This window comes from Penaeus vannamei, chromosome 27 (genome assembly GCF_042767895.1).
Source record: "Penaeus vannamei isolate JL-2024 chromosome 27, ASM4276789v1, whole genome shotgun sequence".
Taxonomy (NCBI): Eukaryota; Metazoa; Arthropoda; class Malacostraca; order Decapoda; family Penaeidae; genus Penaeus; species Penaeus vannamei.
The window spans coordinates 31,562,446-31,580,425 of NC_091575.1; the positions used below are offsets into that span (position 1 = coordinate 31,562,446).

The 17,980-nt window shown below is 40.4% G+C and overlaps 1 protein-coding gene across 1 annotated transcript in view; it reads left to right on the forward strand.

Annotated features, from left to right (window-relative positions):
- Positions 1 to 811: 811 nt before the first annotated feature.
- Positions 812 to 17,980, forward strand: part of LOC113823914 (GTP-binding protein Di-Ras2) — a 70,355-nt gene continuing 53,186 nt past the window's right edge. Inside the window, exon 1 of the mRNA XM_070141188.1 lies at positions 812 to 1,390. The gene's annotated coding sequence lies outside the window, so the exon portion shown is untranslated. The remainder of the gene's footprint in view (positions 1,391 to 17,980) is intronic.

Genomic DNA, 17,980 nt, shown 5'->3' on the forward strand with positions numbered 1-17,980 from the left:
TGTGTTTGTGTTTGTGGGGTGGGTGTGGGTGTGTGTTTGTGTATGTGTGGAGGGGAGGGGAGGGGGCAGGGGTGTTTGTGTGTGGTGTTTGAGTGTGTATGTGTGGGGTGGGGTGTGTTTGTGTGCGTGTGTGCGTGGGCGTGGGCGTGTCGAGTATAGAAATGCGTGCCGCCGGAGGACCGCCTCGACCACCCTGAATGACTAAAGTGTTCGAAAGCGTAAAAAACCGACATCGACAGCTTCCCTTCAGAGGCTACGTGTCGGGGGGGGGGGGGGTCGTCGGTCGGTCGGTCGGCACGTCGGGAGGAGCAGCCGAATGCCGCCGCCCCCCCCTTCTCCCTCCCCCCCCCCGCTTCTAAATACCTCTGGTCTGTGCTTCTTCCCCCGTTTCGCTTTTTCCCCCGTGGGCACTGAGGGGACTGACGTAAGAATAAGTAGAGGGGGTGGGGTGGGTGGGGTGGGGGAGCACTTTTGAAGCCGGAGGGGAGCAGGAGGAGGAGGGGGGGGAGAGGGAGGGGGGGTGTCGGCGTGACGGAGGCGTGATCAATAGAACGCCCGCCGTTGCCATGACAACCATGACGTCACCGCCGGGCAGTCGATAGCACCCTGTGGAAGTCTGTTGTAACCTTCTTTCATCAAAATGCGCGTATCGTCTATTGATTTATTTGATGTTCTTGGGCTGATCTCCTCGAGGGCCCTCTCATCAAGCCACGGCCTGCACCCTCCGCCCGCGACGCCCTCCCGCCGCCCCGATAACAGGCGGAGATAAGCATCGTCTGGCGAAATCTGCCAACCTTTGTATGTGCAGCGAGGAGGGGGTTTCCAGTGTCGCGGCGAAGGGGTCACGGGAGTGTGTTCTCGCGCGCAATTGGTCGGGCGGGCCGCTCCTTATCTCTGTCTCTCTCTTACCCTAGAAAAAAAAAAGAAAAAAAATAATCTAACACTTCCGTAGGCTCACACATTGGCGTAGGCGATCTTAAGAAAAATTTTTTGGGGGGCTACCTTCCCCTTTCCTCTTTATATCAAACCCTCGTAGCTTCTCCCAAACCGTACGACGAACCGCGCCTTCGAGACTCGACCACCACCACCACCCCAAAAAACAAACAAACAAACAAACCAACCCACCTTAACATGGAGTTCCCCCTGGCCCTCTGCTCCACCTGTGTTATGTGTGAACTATCTACCATCTCTAGTCTTTGTTTTGCTGGCAGAAGATGTCGCAGTGGAGTGTGTAACTAAGAGACAAAGAGATTGAGTGCATCTCCTCTCTCTCTCTCCTCCTCTTCCAACCCTCTTGTGATTGCTTCCTGCCAACCACTACCAACCACTACCACCACCACCACCCCAACCCCCGGTTCACGCCTCTGCAGGACTCTCCTAAACCACACAGGTAAGGACCAGCCAATACGATAGCATGGACTGGCAAATACCTGCTTTTTCTTGAACCTTCCTTTCTGAGTGTCTTGTGTGTGTACTTTATTTGTGCGCTTTGGATGTTATTTTTGTTGTTGTTTGATTATTTATTCGTATTTTTCTTTCTTTTTTTAGGTATTTGTTTTCTTGTTTCTCGACGGGGTTGGGTCATTCTGGGTCGCCGAGGGTTCGTCTTTCTGCTTGTCATGTTAGTACGTGGGCTATTGCGACGAATTCTCTCTCTCTCTCTCTGTTTGTCTTTCTTTCTCTCTCTCTCTCTCTCTGCCTGTTTGTCTTTCTCGCTATCTGGCTATCTCTCCCTCCCTCCCTCCTTCTCTCTCTCTCTCTCTCTCTCTCTCTCTCTCTCTCTCTCTCTCTCTCTCTCTCTCTCTCTCTCTCTCTCTCTCTCCCTCCCTCCCTCCCTCCCTCCTCCTCCCTCCCTCCCTCCCTCCCTCCTCACTCCTCCCTCCCTCCTTCTCCCTCCTTCTCTCTCCTCTCTCGCTCTCTCTCTCTCTCTCTCTCTCTCTCTCTCTCTCTCTCTCTCTCTCTCTCTCTCTCTCTCTCTCCCTCCCTCCCTCCCTCCTCCCTCCTCCCTCCCTCCCTCCCTCACTCACTCACTCACTCCCCCTCCCTCCTTCTCCCTCCTTCTCTCTCTCTCTCTCTCTCTCTCCCTCTCATTCTCCTTACATTTCGTCGTTATTACTGCACGACCTTATATCTTACTTAGAGCGTGTGTGTGATAGAGTATATGGACGCGTGTGCACTTCATGGTATTTATGTATGGTGTGTACGTGTAAGTGAATTGATATATGTTCTGTTTTTCTCTTATGTCTCTCGGTCTCTCGGTCTCTCTCTCCTTCTTCTCTCTCTCTCTCTTCTCTCTTTCTTTCTTCTCTCTCTTTCTTTCTTCTCTCTCTCTCTCTCTTACCCATGTCTCTTACCATCCTTGAACTACTACTATAAGAGAAGAGAGAGAGAGAGAGGGAGAGAGAGAGAGAGAGTGAATGTGATGAGAGAGGGAGAGAGAGAGAGAGAGAGAGAGAGAGAGAGAGAGAGAGAGAGAGAGAACGAGAGAGAGAGAATGAGAGAGAGAGAGAAGGAAAAAGAGAAAGAAAGAAAGCGAGAAAACAAGTATACAAATCTAGAAGCCAAACAAGCACAAAACAAAAAAAGAAAAAAAAATCCTACAAGAACAGGAGAAAGAAAGAGAGAACGAAAAAAGAAAAGAAAAACAACATAAAAAATACGTACGTAAAAAAAAAAAAAAAAAAAAACACACACACAAAGAAACAGAAACCAAACAAACCACAAATAAAAACATACACAACAAACAAAACAAAACAAAACAAAAAAGAAGAAGAAAAAAACAAAAACCAAAATGACTGTCCATTGTAGTGAACGAATATGTTTGGGCGTGTTACCCCCCTCCCCCCCCCCACCCCCCTCTCGTGACTCAACTTGTTTGGCAGAACAAGTGACGTCACAGATAACGATGAATGTTATGAATGAGAAATGAATGATGATGTAAGGTCCTTGATGAGGAAGAGGATGTTGGCAATGATGAGGAAGTTATTATGATGATGTAAGAATTTGATGATGATGATGAGTACCTGTAATAGTGGAAATAATGATGATGATTTTGATGATAATTCTTTTAGCTTTGTGATGATAATGATGGTGATGGTAATGGTAATAATGGTTGTCATTTTTTATTATCATTATTATTATTGTTATTATTATCATCATTTTTTTTAGTTATTTTTCTTATTATTTCTGTTGTTATTTTTCTTATTATTTCTATTGTTATTATTCATATTATTGCTACTGTGATTCTTATTATCATGGTACATATTAAATGATAAAATAACAATGCTGATAATAATGACAATAACTTTAATTACACCAATAACAATGAAACACACAATCGTAGTAATAACATAATTCACAACCATTATAACCAATATGATAATGCAACGATACCAACCATGCAGATTCTTTTAATGATAATGACAATAACAATAATAACACAAGCAGGAATACTGGTAGTAATAATAACAAAAAATAATAATAAGGAATTAAATAAAGATAAAATAAAAATGAATAAGATAATAATGAAATAAAAAGGAATTAAATAATGATAAAATAAAAAGGAATAAAATGAATAATAGTAATGATAATAAAAATAATAAAAGGGAATAATAATAATAAAGTAAAAAGGAATAAAAGAAATACTTGTAGTAATAATGATAATAGACAATAATGATAAAAAGAAAAGTAACAAAAGTAACAAATCAATAATAAAAGCCACATAATAACAATGCTAATAATAATAATACAACCACTAATAATATTAATAGCTTATATTAATTATAATCTTAATACGATTATTACTCAAGCTCATACTGATAAAACTAACCATGAGATTATATATTTTCTTATTGATAAAACTGTTACAGATAAAGATAACAATATAATTTTGTCTTAATAGATACGAGAGCTAAAGGTGATGATATTAATAATGATGATGATGATGATGATGATAATGTTTGAATATTAAGAGCAATTGTAGAAAATATTAATGATAATGATAATAACAATAATGACAGTAATAATGATGAGCATAATTATGATGATAGTAATGACAATGATGATGATTAGGAGAGGAATGATAATGACGATAATTATGATTATAGTAATAAGAATAATTATAATGATGATAATGAAATTCTAGTAATGGTAATGTAGTTATTGCTATTTTTATTATCATTATTATCATTATATATTATCATTATTATCATTATATTTTATCATTATTATCATATTATTGTTATTGAATGATAAAAATGATAATGATAACAATAACTACAATGGTAATATAAGAATAATGAAATTATCATAAAAATAACAAGAATGAATATGAGAATAGTAATGATGATATTGCAATAATGATGATAATAAGAAATGATAATATTGATGCTGATAATGATAATGATAATAATAAAAACGATAATGATAATAATGATAATGATGATAGTAGTAATAATGATATTAATAAAATGATAATAATAATAATGCCAATAATTATGATAACAATAATGATGATGGCAATAATAATAACAACAATAATAATAGATAATAATAATATTAATGATAATAATGATAATGATAATAGTAATAATAACAATGACAATAAAGACGATATTAATGATGCCTCTACTACTATTCGTGATAACGATGATAACCATAGTAAAATAGTAAATAGCAATAATACAATAGTAACATTAATTAATTGACTGAAATAGTAAAATTAATCAAATAGTGAAATAGTAAAATGAATGTATATAAATGAATAATAAAGAATACATAATGAATAATAAATAGTAAAATGAATTAAATAGTAAAATAGTAAAATTAATTAAATAGTAAAAATAGTACAATAGTAAAATTGAAGATTACGAAATTCATAATAAAAAGAAATGCTAAGAAATTTTGATAAGAATAATGATTATGATAAAACACGTGATAATGATGATATAAATTCAAATGACAGCCAAAGTAAAGATAGTAATGATGATAATAATAATAATAAAAATTAACAAAGATGATTAATAACAATCATATCAATAAAAAATACTAAAGAGGAAATGAATAAATTAATAGATAATTAATTATAAATAATAATGAATAATGATAAATTAATAATAAATTAATAGGTAATAAATTGATAGAATTAATAGATATAGTGATATAGATGATGATAAAGATAATGATAATACCACCACCAATAAGCAATAATAATGAATATAATTGATATTAATGTGATGACTAATACTTTTGATTCTAACGTGAACATAGTAATATTACTTATAATGATAATGATAATAAACAATGATAATGACAATAACAACAATAATATACAATAACAAGAATAATAATAAAGAAATACAGATAATAATAATCAAATTTATATAACAGTATAAGGATAATAAGGACAACAATGATAATGTTAATATTGATAACAGAAAATCAGAGACAAAGTATAGGAAGATATTAATAAACAACTAGGATGAAATACAACAAAATATACCAATAGTATGCTGGATATACTCATCCATACAGTATATGTTCAGTATAACATATAATGCGTGATATACAGTATGATATATAATGCAGTGTATAAGTATATAATATATTGTACAATGTATAAGCTTATAATATATAATAGAGTATATATACAGCATAACATATACATTATATAATGCAATGAAATATAAAATACAGTATACAATAATACAGTATAATATATGATACAGTATATGATAATACAGCATAATATATAATACAATATATAACACAATGCAATGCATAATACAGTATAACATATAATAAAGTATAATATAAAGTACAGTATATAGTTATACAATATATTATATAATACACTATAAGACACAGCATAATACAGTGTAACGTACAATTCAGTATAATAAATAATACAATATATAATAATACAGCATAACATATAACACAGTATGATATATACTACAGTATACAGTTATACAGTATAATATATGATACACATAATATCAAACTATATTGTATGATACAGCATAAAATATAATACAGTATGATATATAATACAATATATAACAATACAGTATAATCTACAATACAGTGTAACGTATAATACAGTAAATATTATACAAAACAGTATATAAGTACATTTCCGCCATAAGAGGCAGCGTAGAACATTCACCCGGAAGCTAGCCGTTGTAGAGAGCTTCCCCCCCTACCCCCTACCCCCTCCTAGAGTCCTCCCCCTTACCCCCATCCTAGAGTCCTCGGTTCAACTCCCCCCTCTACCTCCCCCTCTTAGAGTCCTCCGTCCCCCCTCCCCCCTACCCATCCCCCCCACAGTCTTCCGTTCCTCTACCCCCCCTACCCCCTCCTAGAGTCCTCCGTCCTCCCTATCCCCCCCCCCTCCGTTCCTCTAGCTCCTCCCCCTCCCCCCACAGTCCTCCGTCCTCTCTCCTCCCCCTCCCCCTCCTAGAGTCTTCCGCCCCCCTCCCCCTCCTCCCTCCTAGAGTCCCCCGTCTCCCTCCCCCCCTCCCCCTCCTAGAATCCTCCGTCCCCCCTACCCCCCCCTCCTTCTCCCCCTCCCACAGTCCTCCGTTCCCCCCTCCCAGAATCCTCCGCCCCCCTCCCCCCTCCTAGAGTCCTCTTTCCCTCCTACCCCCTCTCCCCACCCCTCTTAGAGTCCTCCGTCCCCCCCCACCCCCCCACAGTCCTCCGTCCCCCCTCCCCCTCCCCCTCCTAGAGTCCTCCGCCCCTCCCCCCCCCTCCTTCCCCCTCCCCCCAGTCTTCCGTTCCTCTAGCTCCACCCCTCCCTCCCTCCCCCCCCTATAGGCCCGCCCCTCTACCCCGCCCACCCCTCTTCTGCTTCCTCATTCCTGCATTCTTTTTTTTTCCATTTTCTCTGTTCTTGACATTTATCTTATTTATGCCTTTCTCTCTGTTTTTTTTTTTTTTTTTTTTATTTAACTGGTTTTATTTCAGTTCTCTTCGTTTCTCCTTTAATTCTTCTTTTCTTCTTTCCTCTTTCCTTTCTTTTTTTCTGGTTTTTCTTTTTTCCTTCTCTTCTCCCCCTCTATCTCTGTTGTTCGTTTCTTCCTCTTGTTCCCTCTCTTCTTCTTCTTCGCTTATTCGAAATTGCTCGTTGTCTTCTCTTTTCTTTCTCCCTCTTTCTTCTCCCTTCCTTTCTTCTTTCCTTCTCCTCTCCCTTCCTCCTCTTTTCTTCAACTCCACCTCCTTCCTTCCTCTTCGACCCTTCTCTTCACCTTGTCTTATTATCATTATTATTATTATTATCGTATCCTTCCCTCCTCCCGTCCCCTCCCTACCACCCTCCCCCTTCCTATCCTTCTCTCTTCCTCCTCTTCACTCTCCTACCCTTCCCCTTTCCCCCTTTTCCCTAATCTATCCATCCTCCTTGCTCCCTCCTTTCCCCTTTCCCCTCTTTCTCATGCCCCTTCCTCTCTTATCCCTCTCTAGTGCTTCCTCTCTTATCCCTCTTCCCCCTTCCTCTCCCCATCTCCCATTCTCCCCTCCTCTCCTTCCCCTCTCTTCCCCATCCCCCTTCCTCCCTTCTCTCCTCCATCCTTCCTCTCCTCTCCTCCCCATCCCACCCCTTTCTTCCCCTTATCCCCTCTTCCCCATCCTCCTTCCTCCCCTCTCTTCCCCACCCCTTTCCTCCCCTCTCTACCCCACCCCCCTTCCTCCCCAGCCCCCTCCCCTCTCTTCCCCATCCTCCTTCCTCCCCTCCTCCCCTCTTTTCTCCCCTCCTCCCATCTCCTCCCCTCTCTTCCCCTCCTTTCTCTCCCCTTCTTCCCCTCTCCTCCCCTCCTCCCCCCTCTCCCCCATCCACTAGGCCTTCCACTAAGCACTTGAAGGTCACACTAAATCCATACCATAACAAGGGGGGATATTCTCCCTTCACGCTTTCCTCGCAGCTCACTTCACTTCACTTCACTTCACTTCATTTCACTTCGGCGAGATGTGCGGCAAAGATGGCGGAACGAATGGCGGGAAAAATAGTAAAATGGTGTGTGTGTAAAATTCCCGTTTTCTTTGGTTGGTTTAATTCGTTGGAATGGTGGTTAAGGGGGAGCAGTAAATGGTATGCCTATTGAACCTTCGTTATTATTATCATTATTATTTAATCGTCATCTTAGGTATCATCTTTATCATCATCACAGTCATTTTCTTTAATAAGATCATCTTCTTCAGTATCATCACCATCATCATATTATTCATCATCATTACCATTATTATTATAATCACCATCGTCATCATCTTCATCATCATTATCATCACCATCATCATCACTATCGCTTTATCGAGTTATTTTCGATATAAAGTAACGATTTTGATTTTAAAAAATAATTATAAAAAAAAGGGATACATTTAGCAGGTGGTGGATATTTGTATATTCTGTAGATGAAAGTGATGAAAATGACGAGACAAGAGAGATGCTTGCGTATTGATTATCTATCGAATTATCTATCAAATCAAGACAAAAGGAAATCGTTATAACCGACGCGGCCCACGAGCTTAAAAATGTTATACTTCGTCCTCCCGCCAAAAAATATCATCAGCTTTACCTTTTTTTCCCCTGCATAGTAATGGCAAACGTGTGTTTCATTTCCAAATCCTTCTTATGTGACGATAAATTATTCATATAACGTGAAAGTCCGTTGATGGCGAGAATATGTAGTTTTTTGGGGGTAAAATATCGAAAATAGTTTAAGCACGTAATGTTCTAGCATTTGTTTCACTGGATGTCGATGGTAACATGGTTGTGTATTTTACTTCACTGTGCAAATTTCCCATCTCTATTGTGTTATTATTATTGTTATCATTATTATTATTATTTATGTATTTTTCCACGTTTACGTTAAGTTGCGTGGCTATTGTTCGTAAATACAGACTATTCTCTCCCTCTCCTCTCTTTTTCTCTCTCTATCTTTTCATCTCTTCCTAAGTTCATTTCTCCTTGCCTTCCCTCAATACTCTCTGTCTGTCTGGCTGTCTTCTCTCTCTCTCGCTGTCTCTCTCTCTCTCTCTCTCTCTCTCTCTCTCCTTCCCTCCCCCCTTGCTCTCTCTCTCTCTCCTTCCCTCCCCCCTTCTCTCTCTCTCTCTCTCCTTCCCTCCCCCCTTATCTCTCTCTCTCTCTCTTTCTTTCTCTCTCTCTCTATCCCTTCCTCTATCATTCACTCAGCATTAACACACCTGTTGCCACAATTTTCATTCAAACAAATTATGCACACGATAAAGTTAAATGGCATCCACGCACACATGAAATAGAAAATAAAACAAAATAAAAATTAAACGCAGAGAGATAGAGAGAGAGAGGGAGTGAGAGAGAGAAAAAGAGAAATTTATATATATATATATATATATATATATATATATATATATATATATATATATATATATATATATAGCGAGAGAGAGAAAGAGAGAGAGAGAGAGACAGTAGAGAGAGAGAAAGAAGAAAGAAAGAGAAAGAGAGACAGAAAGGTAGATAGGTAGATAGAGAGAGAGAAAGAGAAAGAAATCGAGAAAGAGAAAGAGAGAAAGAAATCGAGAAAGCGAAAGAGAAACAGACAGAAACAGAGAGATAAATATAGAACTAGACAGAGAAAGAGAGAACCACGAAACAGCAACGACAGAGGCAGACAGCTGTTCGTGAATCAGCTGATATGATGTAACTCCATTGATTGCAACCCTCGGCGTGTCTGCTCTCCGTTGGCTATCCTTGTCACTGTTGCACACTCACTGCACATTCATCCATTGTTGTTTTGTGGGTGAAAATACCTTTATCCCATTATTCAAGGCTTATTCATTTATTAATCTAATTATTTCATTATTCATGTCAAAAGTTGGGCAGAATTATTCGTCGTGGTTGTAAAGAATTACGATGTATTTTGTTGTTTATGGTCTAGGTATTCTATTTTATTTTCTATTGATATTAATTCGAAGATTTTTTTACTCTTGTCCTGTATTACTATTATGATATTGTTTTTGTGTTGTTAAATTGCGTTTTAACCATCCATTCTGTAACAATCGTACGTTTTAATTGTTTGTTATGATAAACCACCTTGTTTTCATTGTTCACTTTTACTAGTCATAGTTTTATTCATCGGAAAAATGTGTTTACGCTATTTGCTCCCGTTGTTGTTGTAGTATTCAACGCAGTTTTAAAATAAAATACTCTCACACTCTCTCTCTCTCTCTCTCCTAGTTTCGTGTTTTTATTTTTTTCTCTTTCTCTCTTCTCTCATTCTCATTAGCTTCTTGTCTATCTCTCCCTCTTTTTTATTATATTCTCTTTCCCTTTTCTCTCACTCTCATTCTATCTCTCCCCCTCTTTCTTTTTTACTCTTCTTTCTCCTTCTCTTTTCACTCTCTCCATTTCTATTTCTCTCACACTAGATGAATAATGAAAAAAACGAATTTAAATAAAAGATAACGCTCATCATTTTAGCTCCAGTTTGAGAAATTCTAACACTGCGCATTTGCAAATTTTATCCCTTTCTCCTTTTCACTCCATTTCGTTCGTTGTCTCTCATTATGAAAAAGATGAATCAACATATTTAAATAAAAAACGGATTTAAATAAAAGATAACGTATTCTTTTAGCTCCAGGTCGAGAAATTCTTTTATCCCTTTCTCTTTTCACTCTCTCCATTTCCCTGTCTCTCTCTCACTCTCAAACACATGAATCAACAAATAAATATATAAAAAAAACGAATTTAAATAAAAGATAACGAATTATTTTTGCACCGATTCGAGAAATTCTATCACTACACATTTGCAGATTTTATCCTTTTCTCTTTCTCTTTTCACTCTCCATTTCATTCTTTGTCTCTCATTATCAGACAGATAAATCAACAAATTTAAGAATAAAAAAAAAGAATATATATAAAAGATAACGTATTCTTTTAGCTCTAGGTCGAGATATTCTGACACTGCAGAGTTAGAAATTCCTTTTAAACTTGGCGACTGAACACATCGTCGCGTCGGCCGGGTACCGATCGCCATGATATCAAAGGATAGTTGTTTACGGATGATTTCACTCCGGTTTCCTCTCTCTCTCTCTCCCCTCCTCTATTTCCCCTCTTTGTTCTTCTGTCTTTTTGCTGATTCTTTTTATTCTTTGCCTCTTTCTATTTTCTTACTATTTTTTGTTTTTAAACCTTTCTTTTGGTTTCTCTTCTCTCTTTTCTTAGTTCTTTCATTTTCTTTAGTTCTTCTCTACTTATTTCATTTTCCTATCCCGCTCTTCTTTCCCATTCCATTCCGCCTCCCTTTCCCTTTATTATATCCCCCTCTCCTTCTCTCTCCCTTCGCTTCCCCCCTCCCCCTCCTCTCCCTTTATTATCTCCCCCTCTCTTTCTCTCTCCCTTCGTTCCCCTCCCCCATTCCCCTCACTATATCATCTCCCTCTCCCCTCCCCCTCTTCTCCCCTATTCCTCCCTCCTTCCCCCTCCCCTTCCCCTTCCTCCCTCCCCTCACTTTATTATCTCCCCCTCTCCTTCTCTCTCCCTTCGCTTCCCTCCCTCCTCCCCTTCCCCTTCCTTTCTCCCTCCCCTTCCCCTTCCTTCTCCCTTCCTCCCTCCCCCTCACTTCATTATCTCCCCCTCTCCCTCCCCCCCCCCTTCTCCCCCCTCCCTTTTCCCTCCCCATCACCCAGTCTCAATTTGATAACCTTATTTTATCATTTTATTCATCCGATTTTGGTACATGGGTGGGGATCGTGGGGGGGAGGGGGAGGGGGTGATGGGGGTGGGGGAAGTGAAGGAGTTAGGTGAAGGGGAGGAGGGAGGAAGGGGAGAGAGAAGGAGGGGAAGGAGAGGAGGAAGGGGAGGAGGGGAGGAAGAGGAGACATAAGGAAGGGAAGAAAGACGGAAGGGGAGGAGAGGAGGAAGGGAAGGGGAGAAAGGAGGGGAAAGAGTGAAGGAAGGATAGGAGGAAGGAAGGAGAAAAAGGAGGAAGAGGAGGAGTTAGGGGAAGACAGGAGGAAGGGGAGAAAGAAGGAAGGGAAGAAAGAAGGAAAAGGGGAGGAGTGGAGGAAGGGAAGAAAGAAGGAAGAGGAGATCAGAAAAATAGAGAGAAAGAAATAGTGTCAAAAGCTAGAAACCGGAATAGAGTAAAAGGAGAGGAAGAGGCAGAGAGGAAGAGAAGAAAGAAAAAAAAAGAGAGAGAACAGGGAAAGAGCGAGAAAGAGGAAAAGGAAAGGAATAAATGCGAATGGTGATAAAGGAAAGAGAGAGAGTAGAGAAGGAAAGAGAGGGATTGAGGAAAAGAGAACTGACTGAAGAATAAGGGATAGGAGAGAGAGGAATAAAGCGTGGGGAACAGAACACACCAAGAGAAAAGAAAATAAGTAGGGAAAGAAAGAGAAGGCGAAGCGATAGAAGACGATAGAAGAAATAACAAAAGAGGGAAGGAAAAAAAGAGAAACGAATGGAGGAGAATGAACCAAGACAAAAGAAAGAGAAGGCGAAGAAAGAAAGGAAAGAGAAAGTCAAAGAACTAAAGTAAGAAGAATGAGGGAGAAGGAAGGGAGAGGATAAGGGAAGAAGAAAGAAGAAAGAGGGAGAGGATAAGGGAAGAAGTAAGAAGAAAGAAGGAAAAAGGAGGGGGAAAAAAAAAAAAGGGGGGAAAAAGGGGGGGAAGGGCACAGGCCCAAAAATTTTTAAAGGAGAAAAAAAAAAAAAACCCCCCCCCGGCCCCGGGTTTTTTTTTTTTTTTTTGGGGTTTTTTTTTTTGCCCCTTTTTGTTTGGGTTTTTTTTTTTTTTTTTCCCCCCCCCCTTTTTTTTTTGGTTTTTTTTTTTTTTTTTCCCTTTTTTTCCCGGCCCCCCTTTTTTACAACCCCCCAAAAATTTTTTCCCTTTTTAAAAAGTTTTTTTTTTTGGGGGGTTTTTTTTTTTTTTGGTTTGGGGGGGTTTTTTTTTTTAAAAATAAAAAAATTTTTTCCCCCAAAAAAAAAAACCCCTTAAAAAAAAAAAACCCCCAAAACCAAAACCCCCACCAAACCCCCCGGGGGAAAGGCCCCCCCATTTTCTTTTTTTTGGGAAAAAAAAGAAAAAGAAGAAAAAATAACTAAAGAAGGAAAAAAAAAAAAAAAAAAAAAAAAAATTTTTGTCCAACCAAAAAATAAAAGGAAAGAGGGGAAAAGGGGGACGGTGAAAAAAAGGGGGAAAAAAATTGAAAAGGGGGAAAAAAGGGGGGTTTTTCCCAGAAAAAGGGGGGAAACGGGGGAAAGGAAAAAAGGGGCAAAAAAAAACCCAACCCCAAAAGGAAAATAAAAATTTCCCCGGGGGGAAAAAAAAGGAAACCCCGGCCCCAAAAGGGGAAATTTTAGAAAAAAAAAAAAAAAAGGGGGCCCCTTTTAAACCCCCCCCTTTTTTTTTTAAAAAAATTTTTTGGGGGGGGTTTTTTTTTTCCCCCCCCCCCTTTTTAAAAAAAAAAACCCCCCCCCCTTTCTTTTCCCCCTTTTCCCCCCTTTCCCCCTTTTTTCCCCTTTTTTTTCCCCCTCCCCCCTTTTTTCCTTTTTTTTTTTCTTTTTTTCTTCTTCTTTTTCTTTTTTTTTCTTTTTTTCTTTTTCCTCCTTCCCTTCTTTCTTCTTTTCTCTCCTTCCTTCTTTTTTTTTTTTTTTTTTTTCCCCCCTTTTTTTTTTTTTTCCCCCCCTTTTTTTTTTTTTTTTTTTTTTCTTTTTTTCCCTTTCCCTTTTTTTTTTTTTTCCCCCTTCCCTCTCCCCTCTCCTTTTTTCCCCCTTTTCCCCCTCCTCCTCCCCCCCCCCTTTCCCCTCTCCCCTCCCCCCCTTTTTTTTTTCCCCCCCCCTCTCCTCCTCTTTTTTTTCTCCCCCCCCCCCTCCCCCCTCTTCTCTTCCCCTTTTTTAAACCCCTTTTCCCTTTCTCCTCCCTTTTTTTAAAAATCTCCCCTTCCTTCCCTCCCTTTTCCCCCCCCAAAACCAAATTTCTCCCCACCCCTTTTTTTTCCTCCTTTCCCCTCCCCCCCCCCAATCTCCTTTTCCCCTCCCCCCCCCAATCTCCCCCTTTCCCCCCCCTTTAAACCCCATTTTTTTCCCTCCGCCCCCCATCCCTTCCCCCCCCTTTTTTTCCCCCCCCCCTCCCCCCCCCCTCCACCTTTTCCCCCTTTTTTTCCCCCCCCCCCCCCCCCTTTCCTTTCCCCCCTCCCCTTACCCCCCCCCCCCCTTTTTTTTTTTCCTTTTTTTTTTTTTTCCCCCCCCACCCCCCCTCCCCCTCTTTTCTTCTCTCCCCCCCCCTCTCTCCCCCTCCCCCTAAAAACCATTTTTCTCTCTCTTTTTCCCCCCCCCTCTCTCTTCCCCTTCCCCCCCACCTTTTTTTCCCCCCTCCCCCCCCTCCCCTCCCCCCCCCTTTTCCCCTCCTCCCCCCCCCCCCCCCCTCTCCTCCCCCCCCCCCCCCCCCTTTTTTCCCCCCCTCCCCCCCCTTTTCCTCCCCCTCCCCCCCCCCTTTCCCCCACCCCTTTTCCTCCCCCCCCCAAAACCCCCCTTCCCCCCCCCCCCCCTTTTCCCCTTCCTTTTTTCCCCCTTCCCCCTCCCCAAACTCCCCTTCCCCCCCACACCCCTTTTCCCCCCCCCAAAAAAAAAAAAACCCCCCCCCCAAAAAGGGGGGAAAAAAAAAGGGGGAAAAAAAAGAAGAAAAGGGAAAAAGAGGGGGAAGAGGAAGGGGGAGGAGGGGGGGGGGAAGGGGAAGGAAAGGGGGAAAGGAGGGGGAAAGGGGGGGGGGGGAAAGGGGGAAAGGGGGGAAGGGGGGGGGAGGGAGAGGGGGGGGAGGGGGGGGAGAAAGGAGGAGGAAGGGAAAAAAGGGGAAGAGGAGGGGGGGAAGGGAGGAGGAGGAAAAAAGGGGGAAAGGGGGAAGGAAAAAAGGGAAAGGGGAAAGGGGAAAAAGGAAAGAGGGGGGAAGGGGGGGGGGAAAAGGGGAGGAAAAAAAGTGAAGGAGGGGGAAAGGGAAAGGAAAAGGGGGGGAAAAAAAAAAAAAAAAAAAAAAAAAAAAATAAATTGGGGGGAAATAAAGGGAAAAGGAAAAAAAGGGGAAGAGGGGGGGAAAAAAAAAACAAGCTTTCCCTCAACAAGTTTAAAAAATTTTTTTTTTTTTTTTTTTTTTTTTTTTTTAAAAAAACCCAAAAAGAAAAGAAGAAAGTTTTTTTTTTTAAAAATTGAAAGGGAAAAAAAAAGGGAGGGGGGGGGAAGGAGGGAAAGGGGGAGGGAAGAAGGGAGGGAGGGAAAGGGGGAGGGAGGGAGGGAGGGAGGGAGGGAGGGAGGGAGAGGAGGGAGGGAGGGAGGGAGGGAGGGGAGGGGAAGAAGGGAGGGAGGAGGGAGGAGGAGGGAAGGGAAGGAGGGAGGGAAAGGGAAGGGGAGGGAGGGGAAAAGGGGGGGAGGGAAAGGGAGGGAGGGAGGGAAAAGGGGAAAAGGGGGAGGGAAAGGTAAGAAGGAGGGAGGTAAGTGAGGGAGAGGGAAAAGGGGAAAGGAGTAAAGGGGGGGTAGGGAAGGAAAGGGAGGATGGGGAGGGGAAGGGAGGGAGAGGTAGGGAGGGAAGGGAAGAGGGGGTGGAGAGAACGAGGGTGAAGGGGGTAGGGAGGGAAGGGAAGAAGGAGGGTTAGTAGAAGGGAAGGGGGAAGAGGTGGGTAGTATGGAAAGGAAGGGAGAGTGGAAGAGCAAGTGAAAAGGAACGAAGGAGAGGAGGGAAGGGAAGGGGGGAGGGGGTGTGGAGAGAACGAGGGAGGGAGGGAGGGGGGAAGGGAAATATTTGCTTTTCAAACACCATCAATTAAAAACAGACAAACACCATCAATCCAGCCCTTGCAATCACCAGGCCCCCCCCCCCCCCCCCCCCCCTACCCCACCCCGCCCTCTGCAATGTTGCAAACCGAAAACCGAGTCAATATTACAGCTTTTATTATTGTGATTACTTATTTTCTTTGTCTTTTTTTATTTGTTTTGTTATTTGTAAGATTTTATATTCAGAATTCGCATCATCATGTATTTTATGTCTTTTTTAAACGTGTGTGTTTTTTTCCTCAAGAATTTGAATTATTTTATATTATTCTATGTCTCTTTTTCGTATCAATATGATTTTTTAAAAACTTTTTAAAGACTTTTTCGAGAAATTGAATTATTTGATATTATTCTCTGTCTCATTTTTTCGTATCAATATGATTTTCTTTTTTAATTGGTTTGTATTTCGTGTCTTGGGAATTTTAACATTATTGAAGATGGTCACGAGGAATATTAATAGTTGTGTCAATATTGCATTTTCCGAAATCAAATTTGTCTTTTAAGAAACAGTTTACTCTTATTTCGTGATATAATTTTGTTTTTATAGTTTTTATTTTTTGTGTTTGGATAATGTCATATTTTCTACATTGAGAATTTTTAATATGTGAATGATTTTTTTTCTTTTTTATTCTCTACGTTCAGAGTTATATTCATAAATTGAGGGATATTTTTAAAAGTGGATTTAGAATCTAATATGATTAATTTTTCTCAGTATAATTAGTTGTATTCATTTTCTCTTTTTTTTACCACTTTCTCCTCCTCCTCCTCCTCCATCACTTTTGAGAATATTTTACCATGCACTTCTATCCCTCTTTTCGATATTCCATTGTTATTATCACCACTTTCTCCTCCTCCTTTTTCGCCACTCTAAGAATATTTTACCATGTACTTCTATCCCCCTTTCGCTATTCCATTGTTATTATCACACCACTTTCTCCTCCTCCTCCTCCTCCGCTACTTTTAAGAATATTTTACCATGCACTTCTATTCCCTTCTTCGCTATTCCATCGTTATTATCACACCACTTCCTCCTCCTCCTTCTTCGCCACTTTAAAGAATATTTTATCATGTACTTCTATCCCCCTATTCGCTATTCCATCGTTATTATCACACCACTTTCTCCTCTTCTTTCGCCACTATTAAGAATATTTTACCATGTACTTCTATCCCCCTTTCGCTATTCCATTGTTATTATCGCCACTTTCTCCTACTCCTTCTCCGCCACTTTTAAGAATATTTTATCATACCCTTCTATCCCCCTTTTCGCTATTCAATTGTTATTATCGCCACTTTCTCCTCCTCCTCCTCCGCTACTTTTCAGAATATTTTATCATGCACTTCTATTCCCTTTTTCGCTATTCCATCGTTATTATCACTCCACTTTCTCCTCCTCCTTCTTCGCTACTTTTAAGAATATTTTACCATGTACTTCTATCCCCTATTCACTATTCCATTGTTATTATCACCACTTTCTCCTCCTCCTTCGCCACTTTTAAGAATATTTTACCATACCCTTCTATTCCCCTATTCGCTATTCCATTGTTATTATCACTCCACTTTCTCCTCCTCCTTCTCCGCCACTTTGAAGAATATTTTACCATGCCCTTCTATCCCCCTTTCGCTATTCCATTGTTATTATCACACCACTTTCTCCTCCTCTTTCGCCACTTTGAAGAATATTTTATCATGTACTTCTATCCCCTATTCGCTATTCCATCGTTATTATCACACCACTTTCTCCTCCTCCTTCGCCACATATTTTACCATGTACTTCTATCCCCCTTTCGCTATTCCATTGTTATCATCAGTCATAGAACCATGATAACATTTATGGTAATGAGTCCCTGCTCCTGTTAGCAAATTAGTCGACTGTGCAAATTCAGATCAGCTTAATTGTCGGTGCAATCTATGCAATTATTTGGATCAGTTATTGAACTATCCCTGCTTAATTATTTTGACCGTGGGATTACGTGCGTGAACTATTTTGAGTTAGATAGAAAGTAAAAAAAAAAAAAAAATGATCAAAGTACAAACTATTTGGTACTTAATTTTCTGTAGATAAGAATATGATTATCTGTTTTTTTTATTGAGGTATATAATGATTAATTATTTTGACCGTGGGATTACGTGCGTAAACTATTTTGAGTTAGAAAGTAAAAAAAAAAAAGATCAGAGTACAAATTA